At 39.0% G+C, this 27,143-nt stretch overlaps 1 long non-coding RNA gene across 1 annotated transcript in view; it reads left to right on the forward strand.

The window, feature by feature from the left end:
- Positions 1–6,219: 6,219 nt before the first annotated feature.
- LOC145992130 (uncharacterized) overlaps positions 6,220–27,143 on the forward strand; it is a 59,945-nt gene continuing 39,021 nt past the window's right edge. Inside the window, exons 1-2 of the long non-coding RNA XR_014442128.1 lie at positions 6,220–6,535; positions 26,751–26,840. This is a non-coding gene — a long non-coding RNA (uncharacterized LOC145992130). The remainder of the gene's footprint in view (positions 6,536–26,750; positions 26,841–27,143) is intronic.

Raw genomic sequence — 27,143 nt, forward strand, 5'->3', positions numbered from 1 at the left:
ACTGTCTCGAGATATCAAGTACAAAAAGGCTCGTTCAATCAACTCGCGTGTGTTGCCTCCATGACCAACAACCCCTTTCGCAAGCACAAGTTGCTTATCTACGGCTTTCATCTTTCCCTAACCTCATTATCAAATCGTTCTTGCATCACGGAGATGGCGAAAACCCTAGAGTGTTCTGTGGGTGGCTGCTGTTCATCGATGCCAACGACCTTCCTAGATGGCGCACTTGGCCGTTCCGCCATTTTGATGACGTCTTGGGACCGCGACTTCGAGAAGTTTCAGACAAACAACGAAATCCTACAACTAGCGAGTCGTTTGAATAGATGCCTATGAGCAACTTTTAATAGAATTAGGCTTGTTATTATGGACTTCCCCGTCAAAATTAGGCACAAAGTAAAGGAGGAAGGAAGCGAACGCCCCACAATCAGTGGCGAAGCGTGACATTTTTACGTAGTCATTGCAAGACTTGCCAAACGCCAGGGTCAATATTTCAACCGTGGAAAGGGGGGGGGGGATTTCTACATTGATAATGATGATAACAGTGTTCGTACAGACGTGTGAAGTAGAGATGGCCAAATTAATTTTCTTCTACGTTGTATATGATCGTAAAATAAGGAAGACTAAACTTTCTTAAATTCTACCCGAAAAATGGAAAAATTGTTAAACGTCTCTTCCAAATCCGGGTAGTAAAATTTCCGAATCGAGCCTAGTGTGAAAGTAGGATATGTTAGGGAAAAGGTTCTGTCTAAGCAAATATGTCTGCCATCTCGAGAACAAAAATCTTGATCAGTTATGCCATTCGTAAGCATAGCAAACACAAAACAACATTGAAGTACTTCGTGTTTTGTAAAGTAAGAACATTATTTTCAGAAAACGATATTTGAACCGCAGGATCAAAAGAAAGAAAAAAATTAAAATGAGAAATACTGTGAGGGAAACACAATGGATCCAGAACTGCCCCCCCCCCCCAGCTCTTTATGCTTTTTGCTTACTTAACGTCACTGAAAGCCTGCCGTGTTTGTAAACAAGTGGGCTGAAAAAAGGCCTCTTATGACCAGACCTTCAAGAGCGGGGGAAAAGCGGTCGCAGGACCATGGATTCGCCGACCTGCTGCGATGACCTGGCCCGCCTGACACCATTGCACTCAACAGGAAACGTAGCGGGACGGCTGGGCACGGGGGTTGGAACTGGGTTCTACTCTCGATTCGCTAAACGTAGCGAATCTCTTGCGTATTTCTAGCTGTTTCATAGCGTCGAGTGACTAATTTCGCTCAAATATGCGAGTATTCTGACTTATTTTTTACTTCTTCTCTAAAATATTTAAAAAGTAATTTTTTTATTATTTTGCTTTGTCATCCCCGCATCTCCCGATGACCGGACGCTTCGCCTCTGCCCACAATACATTTTAGTCTTTCTTAATGTACTGAAAATAATTTCCATATTTATTTCTCCGTATAGGATGTATAAACTTGTTCTAAATTGCGCGATTAGTTCATTAATGAACCTGAACTCTTACCAGAGAGGTACATATTTCCTTCAAGGATAGTGGCGTCGCAAGAGATTTATTTTGGGTCAGGGCTTCATGGCGGAACAGAATATTTTCAGATGAGGTCTGTCTGTTTTGGTGGTCTTGGCTACTTGATTCTCTTTTTCCTCGCTCTGTTTCTTCCTCCTTCTCTTCTGTTTCTATCTTTCAGCTGCTCAGATCCTATCTTTCTTTCTCTATCCTTCTATTTCTATTTTCTTTCTCTGTTTCTTTCTTTCAGCTGCTCAGATTCTCTCTTTTCTCGCTCTCTTCTTTTCTACTCCTCTTTCCCTATTTCTCTCTGTTTCTCAATTTCCCTGTTTCTCTCTTTCTACTGCTAAGATTCTATCTCTATTCTTCCTATTTATCTTTCGTTCCTCTGTTTATTTTAGCAGTTCACATTCTCTCGATCTCTTTGTTTCTATCCTTCGCTATTTCTCTATTTCATCTTCTGTTTCTTTCTTTCCCCCTCTGTTTCTCTACCTACCTAACTTTGTTTCCCTATCATCTGGGTTTGAGTTATTGCTACAAGTCCACTTTTTGCAAAAATAGGGTAATCGAGATTGGACCTACAGTTTAAAATGGGGTCGGAAACACATCGGGTATCGCTATCATCAGGTTTTTTAAGTATAATTTTCCATTTGGGAGTGGCGAGTATGTTCGTAATTAGGAGATGTAAGGTTGAGTTTAGAGCAAAAATCTTCATGTATTGGTCCTTTACGTGAAATTTTAGAGGGGTTGTTGAGAACTGTTTTGGGGTTGTTGGAGGGTCTGTAATTAAACTCTGACCTAACTCATTCGTCGCGTACGTCGCCTTGTAATGAAGGGGTTACGGGGTCGATACTCGGTGGAGGCACATTGCACAGTAGTTCGAATCCCACTTTAAACTGTATGTCCAGTTCCGATTAGCCTACCTGTACATTAATTTGACTTCAAAGCAACAATTCGATTAGTTCAATTAATTCCTCTCATATCTCTGTCCTGTTTTACTTTCTCTCATATCCACTTTCTCTCTCTCTCTCTCTCTTTTCTGTTTCACTTTCTTTCATCTCAACGTTCTCTCTCTCTCTCTCTCTTCTTTTTCACTTTCTTTCATCTCAACTTTGTCTCTCTCTCTCTCTCCTGTTTCATTTTCTTTCATCTTCACTTTCTCTCTCTCTCTCGTTTCACTATCTATCATCTCCACTTTCTCTCTATCTCCCTTCTGTTTCACTTTCTTTCATCTCCACTTTCTCTCTCTCTCTCTATTCCTTTTTCTCTATTTATTTCGGTCACAGAATTTGTACCTTCTTTTTTTCTTTATCCTCTATGAGTGGGTGTATCTTGCTCTTTGGGTGTGCTAAGGCTTGTCAGTTTTCGGTTTGGCGACGGCCCTGTTCATGGATTGCTAAGAATAATCTCTTGTTAACTCATTTTCTGACACTTATACTTGCAGCACATGTACATACGTTAAACCAAAAACGTAAAAGTACCTAGATGCCCTTGACAACTCGTTTGGAAACGCAAAAGTAAAAACGGATATCCGTAAATTTTATGGCATATCTTACTTGGTTTTCAATTTTGTTATGAAGTTTCTAAGTTGAGGGGTTAGGTAGGAAGCTCAAGTCGCAAACTTATATCGGGAGTTTTGAGATGTCACTTCCAGATACATTGGAAGATTGCTCCGTTAGGGTGTCCAATGCGTCTCATGGCGGACGAAACACCGAATTTCCCTGTAATACAAGCGCTACAAACTTTCCTCATATTTTCAAATCCCTTACTGAACTACATTTAAAGAGCATAACGAGCAAAATCTATCTTTTTCTATTGAGTCGTTATTTGAACTACACTTTAGTAATAAGTACTTCGCAATTTAGTTCGTGGATATGGAGGGGTGAGGTGTAAAACCATTGCAGAACGAGCATTACCGTTTGCCAAAAGTCTTACATATAGGGATGAGCAATGTCACAACTGAACATAGTTGCCAACGTGCTAATTCTTCTCGTTTTAAGACATCGTTCCACTCAACAGGATGATGAAACGTGATTATTCGCATGATGAAAAAATATACTTTTTAAAGGTTGGTCAAGATAATAAACAGGGTGTCTACAATTTCATAAAAACAAAATTCCCCGACTTTTCCATGTTTTCCGACCCAGTCCCAAAATTTCCCATACCAAGTTTTTACGGCAATTCATGTATTTACACATGTGTGTAAGAACGTCACTAGAGTTTACCTAAATACCATACTTAACAAAGTTAAAATTAATAACGAGAAGAGAAGCTGTATAGAAATTAACTGTTTGGTAGGGGAAATAGGGGAGATCTTTTATGTAATACTTGCCAAGCATTGACTAATGGTTAACAAAGAATTATTTATGTAAAAAATCAGAATAATTAGCCTAAAGAATACATAATTACAGTAATATAGTATTTAGTAAAAGTATATGTATCAACCAAACACAACAAGAAAGTGGTAATAGCCACGTACTGTACTAGAATGAATGAATGAATGAATTGGTGTTTTAAGTTCACTTTATGCACAGTAAGGCTAATCGGGACTGGACCTACAGTTTAAAGTGGGATCCGAACCAGTATGTGCCTCCACCGAGTATCAAACCCAGGACCCCTTGAGTACAAGGCAACAACGCTACCACTGCGCCATCTGGGATGCTACTGTACTAGATTTCTACATGGAAGTACAGGGTGATTCTCATAGTACCGGCCTGATGAATTTGCTAATAATGCTGCAGGGGATGCATAGCTCCCCTGCATAGATCCGTGGGCTGTGCTGAGTCGAATGGTGTGCAGATGATCTGACAGGTGATAGCACTTATGCTGCAAGTTTAAAGGACACATAGTGGTGCACGTACGAACATGTTTTCAGTGCCCAGATGTCAGGCCTCCGAGATCTCCAGACTTACTAGCCGGGACTTTTTCTTGTGGTGTTTACTGAAATACAGGGTGTAAGCAAACAAACCGCGTACGTTACAAGTTTTAAAGTACAACATTTCGTCTGAAATCAGGAAACACTGCGGCGAGTAACGGCGAATATGCAAACGCGGGTGGAGGCGTGGTTTCTTGAAAGCCGCGGACACTTTCAACACATGCTCTGATCACAATCAACGGCACATTATCCAGTGTACGTCATGTATAAATTACGTTAATATCTGTATGGTACATTTCACATACAGCTCATTTTGTCGGGCCGGTTCTATAAGATTCACCCTGTTACCTGCAGTTCAAAGTGGGATCGAACCTCTATGTGCCTCCACCGGGAATCGAACTCGGCACCCCTTGATTACAAGGCTACGACGCAACCACTGTACCATCTGGGAGGCCAAGAATCACCCTGTAATACAAAAGTCAAAACATGACCTCTCTTTTTAGGGTATTTACTATGCAATTTCTACTCGAACTACTGGTAATACTCAGTACATCAAACTGAAGTATAGTTTGCCCATAACAAATTTAAAATTTCTTGCTTGTCTTCTTTAATTTGTTCAAACACCTATTTTTAGTTGTACTACAAAAATGTTGATTTTTCCAGTAAATTTCCCTGATATTTCCATGACTTTTCCAGGTTTTTCAGACTGGTAGACACCCTGTACAGTCTTCTTCTTAATTGGGAGGGAGAAATGAAGTGATAAAGAAGCCATGGAGAGTAAGATGAATTAAAAAAGAATAGAAATAAACGCTGAACCGATAGAGAGAGAATAAACGGGAAAATATAAGAGAAAATATAAGAGATTGAGTGAGAAAAGAAGCAAAGAAGAGACAGGCAGAGAAAGAGAGAGAAACAAAGGACTAAGAGAAACAGAAAGATAAATAAATGACCGAGAAACAAAGGAGAAAACAAGACAGAAAACAGGGCAGAAAACAGAAAAGTTATAATCAAGAACAATGGGAGTAATCAAGAAAGGCTGTTGCTCTTCCTTAAGGCGGAGAGTGTCAGTTTCGCACCAGGTGAGAATTTATATCAATATATTAACACAACTAGTATGGATTTCTACCCATGTTGCAAGTGGAAGCGATTTGTCAAGTTGATTATTAAGCTGGGCACGATGTTTGAAAAATATGATAAATAAGAATTTATTCCTACGACAAATCAAATCTTCAACGTGTCCTTTATCCGTTAATGTGTTTTTCTACGCCATCGGATGTTTGGTATTTTCAAGAGAACACGTGAAATAATACTTCCATAAGCGTAATGCTACGTTTTCTTCCTCTCCTACGACCATCCAGCGCATAGACCTCTGACCGCGAGGAAGGTCGGTGGAGGATGAGCAGTTTAGAGTCCTCGCGTCTGGCTGGACACAAACTGTTCCTCCTGCCCTTAATGCAAAACATGATTTTACACTCCAGGTACTCGTTGGTTAGAGGCTGAGTGAGCCACAGAACGGATTAAAGAGGGAAATTCGAGCTTGAGTATTCCGGGAATTGAGCCTGCGTTACAGTAGGGGATGCACTCATACCTTTTGAGTTTAATCTCGTGCGTAACGGACTCAAGGACTAAAACCATGGCTTTTATGTACTTGTTGTTGTGTTGTCAAACACTTGAAAAATTTCCTTCTGGCGTGGGATATTTCCCTACCCACCACCGCATCCTGGATGTTTCGAAACGCACGCCTGATCCATCCAGCGTCCCGGAAACCTTCCTGCGCAGGCTCCGTGCAGCATCCCGGATCCAGGAAGGTTCTCCCAGTCGAAGCTAGAGTTCCATCCGGTAAAGAGGTGCGCGCAGGTCTCCCCAAAAGTACACCCCCCCAGCCGTTTCCAGTCTCAACCGGGATCGGTGGTCGAGTGACGAAAACGGACGACGTTGCTTGGACGTTCCCAGGGCCGTAGCCGCTCTGCCGAGAGCCCCCGAGAGGCCTTTTACGAGGAGAAGAGGAGGAGATTGGACAAGGACGGTCGGCGACCGTCTCGACGCGAGGTGACAACAGAACTGCATCAAAATTTACTGCTGGCTGAGTACTTCCGCCCCCACGGCGCGTCCATCTTATGTCATGCCTGGAGGAGGAAAGAAAGGTAAATGTGCATCCTTTTTTTTTTGCATGTTCCGGGGTTCGAGTCCCCACAAGATCTTGCGTTCGTTAGGCCAGAGCTCTTTTTTGGCTCCTAAGTGAGGTTGGAGAGTGGTGTTGATTGCATCATCAAGCGAACCAGGAGGTCATGGAGTTTTGCACTCCATAAGGTTCTCTATGTAGTGATTTTTCGGCCAAATATTTTTAAAAATATCAATTAGATTGAAAATAACAATAACAGTAGCAATAATAACAATAGCAATAAGAATAACCATATAATAATAATAATAATAATAATGAAGAGTGTTATCCCCACCATTTTTAGTTTCACGAGGGCTACCAGTCTACAAGCGTGTGGCTCTAACAAGAAGAATTAAACATTATTATTATTATTGCAATTTGAGAATACTCTGAACAAAATATTTTGATTACAGTAGGGGGAATGATCGTGCTACAGCCCTTCCTGAAATTTTGAGAAAATCAAAATTTTCAAATGAAAGCAACAAAGAACTCGGGGAAAAATTAAATTGGTAAATGCAAACTCCCTTAAAATAACCCCCAATTAACATTTTTGTCTTCGAACAACTTTTAAAGCAAGTTTAAAATATGGTCATTACGAAATATTTCACAGTGTGTGCAGCCTCCACTAGAACGCATCTATGCAATAACTTTACAATTCCAGATTTCTCCGAAAAATAATCCTGCGTACGCTAATGATACAGCCTGCTTCTATTTTCATAATTTATTCGTTTATTTCTTTTCAATTCTCTTATTCTTATTCCGTAAATATTTTCTGTTTTATTTATATTGATTCTTATTTTATCCTGATTTTAATTTTCGCTCGTTTTCCATGTTTCTTTCGTATTTTATCGTATTTTTAAATATTGACTTTTATTTACTTACTGCTTCAATCATGTTTTGTTCATTTTCCTATTTCCATTCTTTGATATTTTCTTTATTTTTTTCGTTATTTATTTCCTTTTTGTTTTATTATATATTTCGGTGTTTCGGGTCTCTTTGTTCTTTTACCTCTCGTTATCGAGTCATTCGAGGCCATCGGCAAATAACCCCGCCCATCTTGTCGACGCAGCCCGAAATCCTGGAATTTCATGTGGAAACCCCGGCAACTAAGCGATCAGATCGTGACGTCACAGCTCCCTATCCTGTGAAATATCCCATTCATATTCCTACTCACCCCCACCCTTCTGCCGTTATTGATTGTTTAAATTGTTAAGCGATGAATTTACTACCCAAACAAACAATTAACTCGACACGCCCATAACATTTAGCAACAACCGGGGTCACATTCATTGTGGCATTAACATACGTGGCACTTAAGGGTCTTAGATTCGAATCCCGGAATTGGCCTTTTTTTGTGTTCTTCTGTCGAGTCCATAACTATAAATAGCTGTTATTGTTGCATTTAGCTTAACGACATTCCGGTTTATGGCCGAGGGAAGTATATCGTCGTTGGAATAACCAAAAGGTGCGTTTAAAAAGTCGCGATGACTTGAGGTACGTGTCACTGTGTGGGTGTGTGTCAATGAAAACCACAGTGTGTGTGTGCGCACTGAAGCTTGTTTTTATAGGATTGACACAACTCGTAGAATTCTACAAGCTACAGGCGTAACAAAGGATGATCAAGGAACAAGAACAAATCACTAATTTCGGGGGCAAGACAAATGTCGCAAATTTAGAGACCTTTGGCTTCTTTTTTTTTGTATCCCCTATACTTGAGAAGATTTAACTCGGTGCAGTTACCGCCACTGTCAGTTGAAAGACTCTGACGACGTGGGCGCTTCCGTCCACTGGTAGGAACACTGTTCTCTGCCAATCAGAGCCTGCTTTTTTCTTTGTGAGAGGAATTCCAGCGCTTAGTTGCCAAGTTCACAACAGAGGGGAGGGGAAAGCACAGACACGTAGGGCTGAAGTATTTCAGACAGCGAGAAAAGGAATTTGCTCTCTAAGAGTGAGTGCCTCATTGATTTTATTTACTTGCACTTTCGAAGGATTCGTCCAACAGTACAATTACTTCACGAAACATACGTTTGGCAACAGTTGCCCTCAGACAACAGACCACTCCGTGGCGAGAACTGTACCATAATAAACCTTCTACCCTGTAGATACATTCGAAGAGAGATAATTTTGCTGGTGCTTTCAAATGTTTGCACACCCCACATTTTGAAGGAAAAATTACAGATTCTGGTACTTTGGAGGCACCAATTGTGTTACCACCATAACTGCCGGAAATTAAATTTTTTTATTAGAAATTTCCAATCAGTTAGACACTCAGGAGGATTGGCCTTGTTTACAAAATGTGTAAAAAAAATCACATGATGAAAAAAATATTTTCCTTTGTCACGCGCGTTCCAAATACTGAGCGGAAATATTTATGAGAGTTGAAGCGCTGATCCAGATTTTTATTTGAGAAACATCGATTCATAAGTTGTAGCGTAGCGGACTTAAGGCTCTGCTGGGGCCTTTGACATGCGAATGAGCGAATTGTTTCAAATTTTCCTCTTCATTCGAAAAACTTCTTGGATATTTCAAAATATGAAAAATTACGTACGCTTAGAATTGCTTCTAGAGCATTGACATGAATTTTCATGTCGTTTTCTTTCACTGTTGTCTAGATATTATCAATTGTTTAATAGACTTACGTAATCACGAAACTATAATATCTATACAACAGTGAAATAAAAGTACACGAAAATTCACGTCAATGCTCTAGAAGCAATTCTAAGCGTATGTAACAGTGGCGTATATTGAGCCCAAGATCTGGGCTATGTCACTATGTCACGTGATCCTAGGCTATGAATAGAAATCAGGTTACCAACTCCTAAGAAATCAGGTTGCTAACTCCTAAGAAATCAGGTTACCAACTCATAGGAAATCAGGTTGCCAACTCATAGGAAATCAGGTTGCCAACTCATAGGAAATCAGGTTGCCAACTCATAAGAAATCAGGTTGCCAATTCATAGGAAATCAGGTTGCCAACTCATAAGAAATTAGGTAACCAACTTCAGAATCACCATGATCACCTCACTGATATAGATATTTTTATTTACAATTTCTGATCGATTTTTCTCCTGTATTTTATTCTCTAGACTTCAGGCTTCGCAGATAGATTAGCTAGCCTAAAATATACGCTCCTGGTATGTAATTTTTTCATATTTTGAAATATCCAAGAGTTTTTTCGAATGGAGAGGAAAATTTGGAAAAAATCGCCCATTCGCATGTCAAGGTCCCTCCGAGCCTTAAAACCGTACTTTAACGTTATTACACCATTACGGCATATAGAAGGTTGAAGGCTTATATATTCTCGAATACCGTAGTAGAGCTGATATTAAAACGCGAATCTATCTGTGCCTTCGGAAAAATTGCAAACTAAAGGGTGTTTCGTATAGGACGCCGAATTTGAATCGAATGCTATTGTTTTGTTTCGAGGTTGGCAGACCTATTCTTACCAATGTTGGTATCTGTTGTTATGCAGATTAATGTAGCCTCAATTGTTTTGTCTCACTTGTTGTGGTTTCCTTCCGAAAATCCTCGAATAATCCAGGAGCGTGAAATCCATCCATCCGCTGAGAACGACTGTGTGGTGTTGGTTTTGGCAGGTGGAGTGTGATCTTACACCCTGTGATTTCTTCTTATGGGGGTTTGTGAAATCACAGGTGTACGCCGACAAACAACGAACCCTTTTGGAACTGAAGGCGGAAATCATACGGGTGATTGGATGCATCAGGACAGACATCTGCGAGAGGGTTATCAATAATTTTGGGGAGCGTATAAATGCATGTAGACTCAGTAGGGGTGGACATATGCCTGACATTGTCTTTCATACGTAAATGGAAGATGTTACTGCTCACATATATGCAAAATATAACTATTTTCATGATATTTTCCCTATTTTTATTTAATTTTCTAAATCGGCTTCCTATACGGAACACCCTATACATGCTTTCCACCCATGGCTAAGGCCCGCCTTAGAAAAAAGCATTTTCCTTAACGTTTATGCCATGACCAAAATAATACCGTGTAAAGTGAAAAATCGTTTGGCATTTCACATGCTATGCCGTTTCTCAGGGATAGAATCGGTAATATTTCCGTTGAATAACCTATCAGAAGCAAGCTCTAGGTCACGAGTTAACATGTAATGGCGGGCGAGTGAGATGTAAACAATGTATCACTTCACATTTTTAAAAGCCGATAACTATTCAACCGAGAGGAATAACGTTTCCTATAAAAAGATGTTAGGTACAAAACCAATGGCACTGCTAAAGCACATACTTCATAACGTACACAGTACACGTATAGAATAATATTTTAGTTATTTAAATTGTAAACGCTGTGCACTAATCATAGATGGCGTAACTCGGTATGCCTTTCGTGCTGTATATACATTATGCATCACAATCGTAAAAGCCAATCGGAATGTTACATGAAATACTTCCGTGTAAAATACCGTCTGCTTCAAAATTTTTGAAGCATTCACATAGCATTTATGCTAGGAAATGCTTCCGTCTGAAGCGGGCCTTATACGTACATTCGACACTAGCGGAACTACTTCTAGGCCAGAACTTCAAATATTGTGACGGACAGAGGTGTTAACAGCACACAGAAAACAAAACTTACTTTAGACGTAACTAATAAGTGTAAATATTTACAAGAAAATAAATCCTACTTTTACAAAGTATATATACACCATTTTTTATTATTAAGATTAACTACAGCAAAACATTAAAACATCGAAACGTTACACAAATATCTTTCCACAACGTTCCCTGTTCTACTGAATTTTCTCCCGATTTTCACTAATTGATTTTAAGTTCGTTTTATGCACATATAGGCTCATCGGGACTAGACCTATAGTTTAAAGTGGGATCCGAACCACTATGTACCTCCACCGGGTATCGAACCCTCTTCATTACAAGTCGACCACGTTACAACTACGTCATCGGAGAGGCCATATTTTTTTCCCTAATTGTTAATGTCATGCCAAAATTCAAATTGAATTAATATTTTAAGACATGCTTTTATTTATGAATTACCTAGAAGAGTTCATTAACTAGATTTAATGTGAAGATTTGCCCGTCTTGTAAAACTTTCATTACATTTAACAAAAATAAATTTGTTGAGCTTGATTTCGTTATATTCAGATCCATTGTTAGACATTGTATGAAACGATTTTTGCTTCATGAACTGGTCCACATTTCGAAAATATTTATTATAAATGCACGTGAAAATTACTTATGATAAAATGCATTGTAAAAAATATAGTGAGGTTTCACCGACTGTCATGAGACAAGAATTTAAGTATGACAAAGTTTCCTCCTTGAAGGTATCTTATAGACCGAAGTGAGAAGCTACAAGCTACAAATCGTGCACATGCCAGCGACAAACGACACTTATCGCTTCGATCTGAAAGTTGTTCAAGCGTCAATATTTTTGAAAGAATTCGTTAATGTTTTGCTGCGGAGTTGTAAATTTCATTAAAAAGCTCATTATCAGATCCAATATTCATTTAATATATGAATATAATATCCAATATTAATACAAACACATATTGACTAAGTTTGACTAGAGTATTTAGTACAATAACTTGAATTGTGGTGTCAAGTCATTAAAATATTTTGATAATATTACTTGTAATGGAAACGAAGATTCTTAATAATATTTGGAAAAGATTCCTGAAGAGAAAATGGTGCTCAAAATATAGATTTTTGAAAAAGTTGATACAGAGATAGGCCCGCCATCTAGCATTCGATACAACATTAAACCTCACAAGTTGAAGTTCAAACAAGTAGAATATTGTTTTTCGCAACCTGCAACATGGCCGAGCGCGTTAAGTGGCCGATCTTGCCACCGAAGATCCCGGGTTCGAATCCCGACCTGTTTCATCTAATGGCCATTCATTTTCACGTCGCAATTAACCAAAAGTGGCGGAAAAGTGACGTAAAATAACCAAATCGACAAACCTGCTTCATCAATCGTTGCAAAATTTCCAATTGCAATTTCGGTGTGCTCATTGCAAAGGATAATTATGCTAATACGAATATGCTGATAGTCATTGTCTCTTCACCGTACGCAAGTTCTGAGAATAGTAACTCAATACTTTTTCATTGAAAGTTGAAATGCTTATCTTTACGGATAACTTTACTTGCAGTCTTCATTTTCTAAGTTTAACAGCGTAACATACAAGCGCGTGCCTGGGCCTCCCTGATGACACAGTGGTAGCGTCGTCACCTTGTAAACAAGGGATCCCGGGTTCGATACCCGGTGGAGGCACAAGTGGTTCGGATCCCACTTTAAACTGTAGGTCGTCCCGATTAGCCTTACTGTGCATAAAGTGGACTTAAAACACCAAATCAAAAGAAAAAATCAACAAGGGCATGCCGAGAGGGGGTGGTTCTGGAGGTACAACCCCCCATATATCTCTAAAATAAAAGTAAAGGTAATGTTCCCTGTGCACTTTGCACCATGCCATGAGACATATATAGGGAGCTATGGGGGTAGGGCCCCACATATTCTATCTATCACGGCCATTTTGGAAGTGATGTGATCAGCATCTCGCTCCGGTCGCCTTTACACCTAGGTACCCTTTTAATTGAGGCTGGGTGAGCCCCAGACCCGCTTTATACGGGGATAATGCTGGATAAATTCCGACCTTACATCACCTCCCCTGGTAATCGAACCCGGGCCTCCCGCGTGGAAGTCAGACGCCTTACTGACTAGACCACCGCGGTTCTTTCTCTGAAATAGAAATACAAAAAATAAAGTACAACAAATTAGTTTCATTTTTCTACTTCTTTTTGCAATATTCGCAATATTTAAATCGCAAAACTATGATTTTTATTAACCACAGTTGAGGTAGAATTGGTATTTGAAGAACTGTCTGTAGTAAATATGTATGTTATATTGCAACTTATTAAACTTTAAATTGAGCCCCTCTGATGGCTAATAGAAACGCTGATGACTTGTAATCAATTTTGTAAGTCCACTCAAAGCTCGGAAAGTTCACTAGCATTTATTCAAAACAATTGAAAGCTGATTCGATTTTGTACTGCAAGTTACTTTTCTCTACATAAACTTTCATCTTCGCGTATAATATCTAAGAAACTAAAAGTTAAAATATACAAAACAGTAATTTTGCCTGTAGTACGTACATATTATATGGATGCGAAACTTGATTCATTACATTAAAAGAGGAACATAAATTAAGATCATTTCAAAATAAAATTCTTAGAAAAATATTTGGACCTAAAAGGGATGAGGAGACAGGTGAGTGGAGAAGGTTATATAAATTAATACTGCTTAATTTGTGTTCATATGCAGATATTATTAGAATAATTAAATCAAGAAGACTTAGGAGGCTGGCAGGCCATGTGACACGAATGAAGAGTTTCCAGGAAACCTGAAAGTAAGAGATCTGTAGGAAAGCCAAGACGAAGATGAATGGATGACGTTGAGATGGACCTAAAGGAAATCGATAAGGATTGAAAAGATTGGATTGAACTTGCCCAGGATAGGGACAGATGGAAGGTTTGTGTTGCTTAAACCTTCGTGTTTAAGACCGCTATAGAGTTAGTTAGTTAGTTAAGTGACTGGGAAAATATCACCACAAATTTCAAGGTTTTGCAAATCACGCGCAGTAAGCAGTAACTTGATACTGGGTTTAGGAAGAAAGTTTTCCCGCCACGATTCAGATTTAGAAAAGTCTCGAATTGTTCTGTATTAAATGTGGTCGTCTCGAAAATTGCTTAGAAATGTCGATCTTTCTTATTCCAGAAATGCCAAAACCAATTTAAGAGAGAAACGTTATAGAATTCGTGGTTTCTATGTGTACTGCTAAAATAATAAAATTACGTGTGTGTATGTATTTCCTATATATATAATGATAATTATAAGTCTGTCACACCAGTGCACAGTATTACAGGAATGCCAAAGTTAACCAAACAATATGGCGACCAAAAAAAGTGGCAATTTTATCAAAGCACGGTCGCTTTCTCGTCACCAATTTCAACCTTTAGCAGAGAGAACGCCTTGAACTTATACAACCATATTTACACTGACGTGGACAGGTTGCTAGCATTGAAGGGGCTCTTCGCCGCTTTGGATCACTTCTGGCCTACGGGTGCAAAGCAGTTTTCGAGAATTGCTCTCCTGTCTTTTTTAACCTTCCAAAATATTCTAAATTCTGAAGAGATAAATCTATTTAAAATTACTCCTAGAGCATTCCATTAAATCTTCGTGTGGTTTGCTAGGTATTCAATATAGTTCTCTGGCGGAATATGTCTGCTTTTTGTCACACATATCTGGACAACAGCAGCGAAGGCAAAGAACTCGTAAATCTAGAAGGGATTCTACAAGGTGTTTCCGTGACCTTGAATCAAATTTGCAGGGTAGATGGAGACTGACCGAAGCACCAGTATGAGATAAGGAAACGCCTCATTAAAGAGTTACAAACCAAAACAATTGGAGCTACCTATGACAGTGAAAAAAGCAACTGAAAGATGATGGGGATGAGTGATGATGTGATGTGATGAAATTGGACACTCACAAACATCCATGTCCAGGCCGGGATTCGAACCCGGGAGCCCTGATGTCGTAGCGCGATGTAGACTTCATATGGACTTTACTACAGCGTATCGTAGCATTCTACGACGAAAACATTATAGTAGTTGTTCAAAATGGCGGCCCCCAGCGTCGATGCACGCACGACAGCGTCGAACATCTCTGGAGTCATTCTAACGATGTCAGAAACAGTAAGGATCTTTTCAGCAGGCCCTCCTCACTCTTTACCTGCGTCTGGTCGACAACACTTTTGACATGACCCACAAGAAAAAATTGAATGGGGTTAGATCAGGCAAACAACTCCATGGATGTACAAGCGGACGCGAAACCATATCGCGACGCTGTCATGCTTGCATCGACGCTGGGAGCCGCCATTTTGAACAACTACTATAATGTTTTCGTCGTAGAATGCTACGATACACTGTAGTAATATCCATATCAAATCTTCAAGTAGCATCTTTCAGTTTACTTATGCCACTGTCACTTTATGCACAGTAAGGCTAATCTGGACTAGGCGTACAGTTTAAATGTAATCCGAACCACTGTGCAATGTGCATCCACCGGGAATAGAACAGGGACCCCTTTATTACAAGGAGACGACGTTACCACTACGCATAGGCAGTCCCAACTAGTTTTGGCTTACAACTCTTTATTGACGCGTTTCAGGACAGGGGTTCCTTATCTCACATTAGTACTTGGGTCAGACTCTTATCTACCCTATCAGTTTGAATCAAAGTCACGGAAACACCCTGTATACAGATGTAATCTTTCACCAAATGGAATATCATAGCGGAATTTAAAAGATGAAGGGTTTGCAAACAACTTTCCTACCCCAGCCATAGATCCAGTAAGGCTTTAACTACTCGTAACTGAGGCTACATTGTATGATGTATAACACTTTCCTATGTGCATAAAGACCTACATCTAACAAATGTACGTGGCAGGAATTCTATTAACCATTCAACGTTATACAATTATAGTCAGGAATCTCTCTCCACTCGGTACATTTTCTATGAGTTCTCCACGCCGAAGAAACTATCGACTTATTATTTTTAATTCTAGGGTAGAGCAAAACCGATAAAAACAAATTAATTTTGGCGTACTCATGCAAAAGAACAACATGCTCTGCAAGAAATCCCATCAACCCAAGACAGGGGCGAATTGGCTCCTGGGCCCAACGCTGGATAACACTGGTCGACATTTTGAAAAAACAAAACAAATCGGTTATTTTCAAACCAGTACGTGATTCTGGAAGTATTTTGAATGCTGATTACGAATATGACATCTATTTTACAGAATTTTTTCACAATTTCAGAATGAAATTTCTCATATTCGCCATTACATTACATTTGTTACAGTGCCTCCCCGATGGCGCAGTGGTTGCGTCGTTGCCTTGTAATCAAGGGATTCCGGGTTCGATCCCCGGTGGAGACACATAGTGGTTCGGATCCCACTTTAAACTGTAGGTCCAGTCCCGATTAGCCTTATTGTGCATAAAGTGGACTTAAAACAACAATTCAACCACAACAAAATAAATTTATACAATTGATTTTACGCTTTTTTCCAAACCAACAGATGATTCTGGAACGGAAGTATTATGAATGATGATCATGGAAATGACATCCATTTTCCCCATCATGTCAGGATTTTCTTTCTCGTCACCAATGTTGGTGGGGAAAAAATCAAGATGAGAGTGGAATGTGGATCTTCGCATGTAACTTCTGCTTCACAACTACTAAGTGAAGATACAAACATTCGAAGAGGCCGGGGAATTGGGTGTTGGTAGGAAATGGATCGAATTGCTGATACACTATCCATTTCTTGTTCTTTGCGTTGTGTGTTTCAACATTTGTTGCATACAAATGTCATTAAGGTGGTCTCCGGGCTACCTCCATAACATAGATTTTCCCATATTTTTATTATTCCTGGTTGCGTATTTTCAAACCCTATAGTGCTGCAGAACCAGAGGTATATGACACTTTCTTATTGGCTGTGTGAACCGGAAGTGTTTATGTTCCGTGTCCATTGTTCCATGTTTCTTCATTTACAGCGAAAGTATGGAAAAATTAGACTTGTGATTATATAGCAATAAAGTTTGTAAACAGATTGTCGAAATTATGTTAAGAAATATACGTTTATATAACAACATATAATGTTTAAAATGCTATACGTTGGATATACATAATTTTCTCAATAGTCATTGGTAGTTACAATGTTTGCACTGATGTGACTTTAAATACAAAAGTCATTAACTTCAAGAAGAGTTCTGATTTCTGTCTTCTAAAACATTAATTTAAATAATTTTGCTAAAAAATGAACCTTATTGTAAATGGGTTTCTTATCTTGTTGGGATGGATATCTGAAATCTACTGTTAATTTGAACCCTGCCATCTAGCGTTAACTTGAAGGAACGCTGCATCAACTTCCGGAATGGCAATCAGTAGCCAAATGTCGCTGGAGGTTCTGCAGTACTATAGGGTTTGTAAATACGCTTCCCGGTTGCCCAAGACCTCAGTGTCTCAACACACACCTTGTACTCACTGTGAGGCACCCACGACCATCTTGGTCATCTACAGTAATTTCACGCCAAAATACACCAAGTACGCTTTATTCACGAAACCTATAATAAGCAATCTCTGTTTGAGAACAGTGTGACTCCCGCACGCAGGCACGTATCCAGAGGGGGGGCTTAGGGGGCTCAAGCCCCCCCGAAAGTTTTAGGTTTACACTGGATAAAATGAGGTTTTTGGTTTCTTGTGGTGTGAAATAAAATAATGTGACAATAATTTTAGGACAGAAATAATTATCGAGGCAAGACGGAGAATGTTCCGTTACCCTGTTATTGATAATAGCACGTATCCAAGATGGGGCACAGGGGGCTCGACCCTCTCCCCAGGAAATTTTTCAGTTTACGTTAGATAAAATTAGGTTTTTGGCTTCTTGAATAATGTGAATAATGTAAGAAGATAAATAATTATCGAGGCAAGATGAAACATGTTTTATACCCCTGTTATTGTTAATAGCACGTATCCAAGGTGGGGATGAGGTGGCTCAAGCCCCCCCCCCCTTTTGGAAATTTTTCAATTTACACTTGGTAAAATTAGATTTTTGGCATCTTGAATAATGTGAAGATAATAAATTTATAAATCTGAGAGAAATAATTATCGAAACAAAACGGAGTGTGTTCTATAACCCTGTTATTGTTAATAGCACGTATCCAAGGTGGTGTTGAGGTGGCTCGAGCCCCTCCCCCCCAGAAATTTTTTTATTTTACACTAGATAAAATTAGGTTTTTGGCTTTTTTTAATAATGTGACGTGATTTAAGGAGATAGACAATTATCGAGGCAAGACGGAGAATGTTTTATAACCCTGTTGTTGATAATATTGCACGTAAACTTTTCTTGCGCTTTCGGTGTTGTCGCAGCGCACTTGAGCACTATGTAGAGACTTGTCAGCATTTGGTCAGCATTTGGAAGCTGCACAACAAAGGTAGCTAATCTCTGGAAGGCGGGAGAGGGTACGTTCTTGAATGAGAGTCAACTACTGGCAATATTAACGAATCATTTTATCTGCGGAATGTTCTAGAATATAATGAGGATATAAATACACGGATTCAATTTTTCTGTTGATCTGTACAAAGAATCGGTTAATGAGATTTCAGAGGTAAGTGTGACAATTCATACAGTCAATTGGTGATCAGATCAGTCAACGTCCTCTGGTTGCTTTATAAGATATAGTGATTCGAAAATGAAGACATTGACGACAGCAGAACTTCCGGGGCCTCAGCGTAGTGCTAGTTCGGTTCGAGGGCCGAAGAAATCAAGCTCCCCCACCCTCTCTCTCTCTCTCGCTCTCGCTCTCTCTCTCCATGGATCAACTGAAAATCTAATTTTTGAGTGATGATTTAGTTTTGCCAGAACTAAATTTCGTATATGCAGTCCGAGAATTTCATGGTATAAAAAATACTTTTGTTTAAGCCTACTGGGTTCGAAACACATTCAAACACTTAACTACCATAAAGAGACAGCCGAAAATGTTATGAATGTCGAGAAGAGAAAGCAAGAAGATGTTCGATATGTAGACATTTTAGGTGGAAATTGCAGGCTCTACCAGAACCCAAATCAGGGCTCTACCAACTGAGCCACCTAGCCATCCTTGACTTCAACTGATTTTTCGTTAAAATGTCTACATAGTACATGTCCTGTGTATATGAAATCGTAAGGTGTCGCCTGTATAGTGAACAAGCACAGAAAATATAGGAGAGAGAAGAAAACTGAGGAGCATTCCCACCGATTGAGAAGAATTTTTTTCTGTGGTCAACAAGAGCTACTACTTCGAGGTGACAATGACAGTGGCCTAATAAGCGAGATTTCACACCGTGTTGCCTGAAGATTAGGTTTGTGCGGCCTTTTGTGTCGCTACGGTGTGAAACGTTGCTGTTGATTGGCCCATTCCAATCGACATGTATCGCGTGTCCGTCCGGTCTGAAACCTTCCTAAGTCTTGAAAATCCAAGTCACAAGGATGGAAAATTAGGGCCTTGTTAAGGTTAGGTGTGAAGGCAGGCAGACGACAGCACCCTAAAGGATCATATACAAACCTGCAGGAAGAACGCATCTTACTTCAATCTCCAATACGGAATGATAAAAACTTCTGGTGAGTTGATTTTAAAAAAATGTGTCCGAGATAGAGAGGTGTGCCCAGGATTTTCGGAAGGGAGACGGGTTACGCATACTATTTTTGGTGGTCAGTTCGGATTTTGCCACTTTTTTTCCTGTCTTTGACGTTCCTCTTTTTTTTTTTTTTAAAAAAAAAAAAGAATACTGGGTCAAATGGGGTTACTACCTCACCAACCCTCCCTTGGGCACGTCACTGGAGGTAAATGAGTGAGCATTTGATCATACTGGGAGACGAAACATTAGATGTGATGGGAACGGAAGGGTTGTTTCGTGATCCACCTGTATTCGAGAAGACTTCCTTTATTTCGTGCTTGTGAGTGCTAAGGCCTGAATCTGAACAATTTGGTGGGTTTCGGCTTTTATAAGAGCTGCAAACATGGGAGGACAAGACACGTTAGTCATGTTCAGGCTGCGTCCAGTTCGCAGCCCGCAATTTGAATCTCGCGTTGTCGAGTGGATTGTCCATCCCGTGCATGTGTAACAGCTTCGTAAAAACACTCAGACACCATAGATGTCTTTATGCCTGATGAGAAGAAATTGACAAACACACATACTGAGATGGTTCCGGCACACAATGTTAATGCATGGAAACAGAGGAGTCGAGTGGTAAAAAATGTTCCGATTTCACGTTCTGATTAAAATGACAGCCTTACAGTGGCGACGATTTAAGGGATAGTTGCTCCACATTTTTCATTTTCTTGCCTCAACATTATGGCCTCTTAATGTTAAGCCTTGTCTACCAAGAGAAAGTAAACTTTCCTTGCAACACCTTCCGCATCCCCCCACCCAATTTTGGAACCCAATTGCCACCACTGGTCTTGAACATTTGTGAGGTTCTTACTATACCCCTTAAAAAAATGGTGTTGAGCCCCCCCCCGAAAGGAATTCCTGGATACGTGCCTGCCCGCAGGCATAACAGAAAATATCATGCTCGTTCAAACACTTATGCAATGTGTCACGTGGAAGAGGGATTAAATGTTTATACAGTTCTTTATTCATTTATGGTACAAAATTTGTAATGTAGAAAATCAAACAGAGCCATCGATTGGTAAATAATGGAACTACATATTTTATTGTAAAATCAAGCAAATGAATATACAGGGTTTACATTAATTATCTTTACAACTTTAGACTTGAATAACTTGAAAACTATACTAGATAATGACAAACTGTTTTCAACATGTGACAAGAAAACTCATAAAGTTTTTTTTAATTTCCAGGTGAAGCAGATTTGACGAAAAATGTGGACGCCACAGGAAAAAAATTTCAGTGTGTAGCCTGGTTTATAGAGACGAAGTCCGATACCCAAGTGCAACGAAACTTTCGGACACAGTATAGAAGAGAACCACCGTCGCGACCCACCATTCGGGCTTGGCATACGTCATTCATGGAAACGGGTAGTGTTCTCCATAAACAGGGGGCGGTCGGCCATCTGTGTCAGACGCCAACGTGGACAGGGTGCGGCAGGCATTTGCAAATGAGTCCGACAAAATCAGAGCGTACGACGGCCAGAGAGTTGGCAATGCGACGAGCAACAGTGCACAAAGTTTTGCACAAGAGGTTACGTCTGTATGCCTCCAAGGTGCAGCAGCTTCAGGCACTAAAGCCTACGGACAAATCTCTATAAACCAGGGTACACACTGAGCTTTTTCCTGTGGCGTCCACATTTCTCTCAAATCTGCGTCACCTGCAAAATAAGATAAACTTTATGAGTTTTCTTGTCACATGTTGAAAACAGTTTGTCATTATCTAGTATAGTTTTCAAGTTATTCACGTCTAAAGTTGTAAAGATAATTTATGGACACCCTGTATTGCTGTTTTCTGAAAAAATCTGTACATGATGGGTAAAAATTGATTTCATTTTTGAAACCAGCATGCCGAAATTATTCAGTGACAATAGTCAATTGCGAGACAACCAAACCCATGTCGACGAGTCTAATATTTTTTGCTCTCCTCTAAACTTGATACTATTCAAACTGAACATATTCCACTATATTTTTTAAGTTCAGTAGAATATTTGGTATGTAATAACTACCGGCCAGAAATTCATAACCGAGCTCTAAAGAACATTGCCATTAGTATTTTCAGTAAACTATTGTTTAGTAGAAAATTTTAGGAACACTTTTCTGAAAGGAAGAAAATATATTGTAACCATAATTATTGAGTACATAAATGTGCGTAAAATATTGCGATTAAAACTTCCGAAAATATATTATTATAAAATAATAACAGGTTACATAACGAATGAAAATATATCACTGACAAAGTGTCCCCCGACGATGTCAGTGGAACTTTGCTACAAAATATATAGGCGTTTGGGGTATGCACAATAATATGTCCAAGGCTCAAACGTGGGACCTCTGACGTCGTAGCCTGTTATGCAAACTACTCCACTACGAACGCCCTGCTGGTTATAAGAAATTAATCAGTTTTCGAAGAACATTCCATTTCTTTCTAAACTCTACTCCCCCATTTTCGATGTACGGTTGCGTAGCTTCCACCCAGTGAGGAGTCGCTGAGGTTCAAAATGACAACTTCTAATTCACCCACAAGTATGTTGGATGTTGTTCTAGGTATTATTTTCGTCCAATTCATTAATGTAATTGCAAAATATAGATTTTGAAGTCATGCAAGAAGCTAAAATGTAAATCAAGTTCCGTCAGATTCGTTTCCAAACAGTATTAAATAAAGGAACATAACGTGGACCGAGTATTATTCCATGTCGAGAACACGAAACATTACGTCCGACAACTTTAATCTCGTATTTCTCTTTGGCATCACTGTTCAATTTACTGAGATGTATACCCGTGATTGGTATACAAGCAGCAGCATTGCTGCAACATTGCTGCAATGTTGGTTGGGTTGTCTATACGCATGGCGCTTGGTGGTCTGGCATCGAGAGCTTACATCAATGCTCTTTCAATAGGGTTATTACAACCCAGAAGTGTCCATGGCTGTACCACTCGCACAAAAGTGAGAGTGATAAGAATTCGGCTGAAAGAGAAACGAGTAAATAATTCAAATTGAAGGGCTCAGGTGTAAAACATGGTAAGTGACATTTTGGTCGTTTTTGAGTTACAAAGTAAAATGTTCCATCCTTCGACTTTCAAGTAAAATTGCCATGTCATACAATTTGCATTGGACTCAGTGAAGCCTTCTGAAATCGGTAAACACAACACAGAAAAAATGTATCTGCAGTATAGCTTCTAATTACCTATTTTCTTAATGAACTTTCGAATGCTGCCAGAGCTATTGATAATAACTCCTAACTTGACACTATATATTTGGACATTTCGAAAGCCTTTGACAAAATTAATCATAAATTTCTTCTTCATAAATTATCATCCAGATTTAACATCCATGGCAAATTTCTCTCTCTACTCCAGGACTACCTCCATGAGCGTGAACAACGTGTTGTTCTTTCAGGTACATCTTCTAACTTTCTTCCCGTTTTGTCTGGAGTTCCCCAGGGGAGTGTCTTAGGGCCGCTCCTATTAATTCTGTACATGGATGACCTCCCTGAAAAACTGTCCTCCCTCCCTATCAATATACTTTTGTTTGCAGATGACTGTAAACTCTTTAAGGAGATCTCACCGCATCTTGACATGATGATTCTTCAAAATGCTCTCACAGAACTTAAGTGGAGTCGTCAGTGGAATTTAGAACTAAACCCTGAGAAATGCTCTTTCCTTACTTATTCCCTAAAAAAGAACAAACAAAGTGCTGTCTACTTATTCTATTGAAAACAATCCAATTCAAAACGTTTCCACCCAAAAGGACCTAGGTATTATCATGGATGAAAAACTCACTTTTAATAATCATATTATAGCTACCACTAAAAAAGCCATGCGCCTTCTCGGTCTTCTATACAGATTTAGCGAAATTCAAAACCCATCATCTCTTGCTTTATTCTTTAAATCTTTCATCTCGCCCATCCTTGAATACTGTTCCCCAATTTGGGCAATGGCCTCAAAAACCAATCTCACCAGAATAGATTCTGTTCTCAGTTTCTTTGCGAATGTTTGCCATAGAATACCTTCTATCGACATGTATCCAAATCAGACACCATGGCTGCTCTGAATATTCACACTCCATCCTTTCGTCGTGATCTAGCTGACATGAAATTTTTATACAATATAATAAATGGTAAAATCAGAACAGATCTCCTAATCAGGGAATTCACACTTAGGGTACCCCAAAACCAAACGCGCAACCTGCAAACCTTCCACAACCCAACCACTAGGCTATCCCTTCTACAACACTCCTTGTTTTACAGGCTCCCAGAAATCTACAACAAACTTGCCCTGAATGTAGATATTTTCCTTCCAGAACGTAATTTTTGTATATTACTGACCAAAAACATGTAAATTTATCCCATCTTGTTATTGTTTTTATCTTTTTTTATTCTTTGTTTCTACTTTTATGTTGTTTCAGTGTAAAATGACCAAATAAGACTGTATCTGAAACTCTGAGTAAATAAATAAATTTAAAAATGACCAAAATGTGACATACCATGTTTTAGACCCGAGGCCTTCATTTATACGTCTCCTGACGTTACACCCCTGAACCATTTTTTTTAGGTTTCGTCAAACCAACTACAAGTCACTGATGTCAATGATCTAAAGACCAAAATAGAAAATGTTACTGCCACTGTTGACAAGGACATTCTGCAGTTAGTGAACATACGAAGTGTACTGAACATAAAACTGTCATGAACTACGGCTTGTTTCTGTGAACAACAATTAAGTGGAATCTTCCCCCCCCCCCACACACTTTATCATATGTGTGCGTGTGTAGACAATTGTTTCAAGCGCCTGTTCCTCACTGAGAGATTTACATTTTATATTCTTATTGTCGAACAGACAAAAAAAAAAAAGAAACAACAAATGAACGATGTCATCCTTGATTTCAGAAATCGGTACTACTTTACTATACCGGAGACATCTATCAATGATTTATTTTGCAATTTTTTACATTGCTAACGTACTATTCTGCATTGCGGAACATTTCTTTAGGTGAAATAATGAATTTCTAACGAAAATAATGTCTATTTCTTACATTAACGAGTACTTACTGTTGTTCCTTATTTCCCACAAACCATCCACGGGTAGCCCCAAAAACCATTGACGTTATCCCAAAAATTCACGATAGCCCCACGAACCATCACGGGGACGAGGTATGCCTACTAGGTTAGGTTAGGCCTGTTAGGTTAGGTTCCATTAGCACTCCTTTCGTTCAATTTAGCATATACGGACAATACGAGAGCGTATTGTGCTCTCGTGCAGAAAGCAAATGGCGGCAGCAGCAATAGCGCGTCGGAAATAGATTTTCGTAGAAAACCACATGCATTCGGATTAAAATGGATCAAAACTACATTCCCAAACATCAACAACGCTGCAGAAAATGATTTGCGTAAGTACTTTCTCCTGTAAATTTGAAGAAATCCGTCTCTGGTATAGTAAAGTGTTACCCAGAAATCAACACTAGCTGTAGCATTTTCTCTATAAATTTAAAGCCTATGAATCGAGAAAAATCTTTGATCGTCTTGATATGTCGAATTTACCATTAAAATGTGTTATTTTCCTTGAGCATTCCTCAACATATATGTGCATGTTTATATACACACACACACTCGAGATTACTCTAACAGCGATATATTGCTGTTAGCAATAGAGGGTAGGAACTTTTCTCGAGTCAAACAAACTACCTCTAGGAAAGGAATTTGTTGGAATTAAGTTGTGCCCCACTAGAGAGTTAATGCAAGTGTATAGAAGTCTTTCTTTTATTATTTACTACAGAGCGAGATTTTGCTAATAAGAGTGAATTTTGAGCCTTTAACACGTTGTTGACGAGTTGTGATTGTTCATTACCCTTATAGCCTGTTGACTGGTCAACTTTGATGTTTCTATGCCCATAATTGGCAATTAATCGCTAGTAATATATGCAAATTTTGAGTCAATACACAGTAAAATATCATAAACTGATGACATCGTTGTGACAAATAACTAACCCGACAAACTCGGCCAATTTCCTAAGATATATTGCTACTATTATATTTCAGGCAAATCATTAATGTCCCAGTGATTCAAGTCTTGATATACACATGGTCAGCTGTCATTCTTGTACACCATTATTCCACCACACCTTCTTTTATCACGTGACAACAAAAAAGTTCTAAAAATGACAAACCTGAACCATCTAACTTACTCATATTTACAATTATTACAATTTCAATAACTTCCGGTCGTAATAATGTTTATTAAGTACGTATGTGCCCTTGGCGTCATGTTTTTCTGATGTGTGGAATATGGGTGTACCAAGACACATGCGTGCTACACTATTCCCATCCAATACGAAAAATATAACTTTCCTTATGTTTTTGACCTACTTATATAGAAAAACAAACTTTTTTAAAAAAATGCTCAATAGATGGAAGCACGTTGAGGACAAAATAAATCATGTACAAATTTATTGAGTTCTTTCATTTACATAGTAAATGTGCAATAAAAAATTTTGAATAATAAACACTGTTTAATACTTCAGACCTAACAAGACAAACACACCACACTAATCTCATCCAGCACGAAAAATATCACTTTTCTTACGTTGTTTCCATACCTTAAATTGATTTTTATAAAAATGCTCAATAGATGGTAGCATAATCGAGACAATAGAAATAATGTTAAAATCCAAGAAATTAATGCACTCACATCAACAAGTTCTGAACAGAAAAGTCTGAATAATAAACATTGTACAATGCTTCGGAAATAACATCACTAAATTCATTCTGGGTAATTTACGTCGGACGTCATTTCTGAATGACGGGAAATCACACGCCAATTATGTCAACCGTCAACAATGTGTTAATTTCAACGGTCCCATTCAGACATTAATGCAGTCTCTAACACACAGTTAACAGAAGACCACTGGGCCTAAAGGCCTAATACAATTTTGTCCCTATTCCAGCTGTATTCCCAACGATGAACCTTCATGATCACGAGCTGGTTCGGTCGACGGCGAGTGAACAAGGAAAGAAAACCCACCATCACGAAAAAGGTGCGTTTTAACTTAATGCATGCTCTAATTATTAATAATTAACACTTGGTTTGTCTATAGAAGCACCTAGTTTGATGAGAGTAGTCCATTCCCTCTCGAAACGAAAGGTGGTTGTTTTTATTGCATGATTCTTGTTCTGTACAGCAAACGAAAGTGAGTAGAAAGGTGGGTTGCATGCTCTTTTGAAACTACATTTGCGATTCTTTCTTCCAGCTTGATTTTCAATGGGGACTTAAGTTTGCATGACAACAGCCTGGAGAAACAAATAAATAATATAATATCAAAGAGATGTGGACAACCACA

This window comes from Lepisma saccharinum, chromosome 9 (assembly GCF_977018435.1).
Source record: "Lepisma saccharinum chromosome 9, izLepSacc3.1, whole genome shotgun sequence".
Taxonomy (NCBI): domain Eukaryota; kingdom Metazoa; phylum Arthropoda; class Insecta; order Zygentoma; family Lepismatidae; genus Lepisma; species Lepisma saccharinum.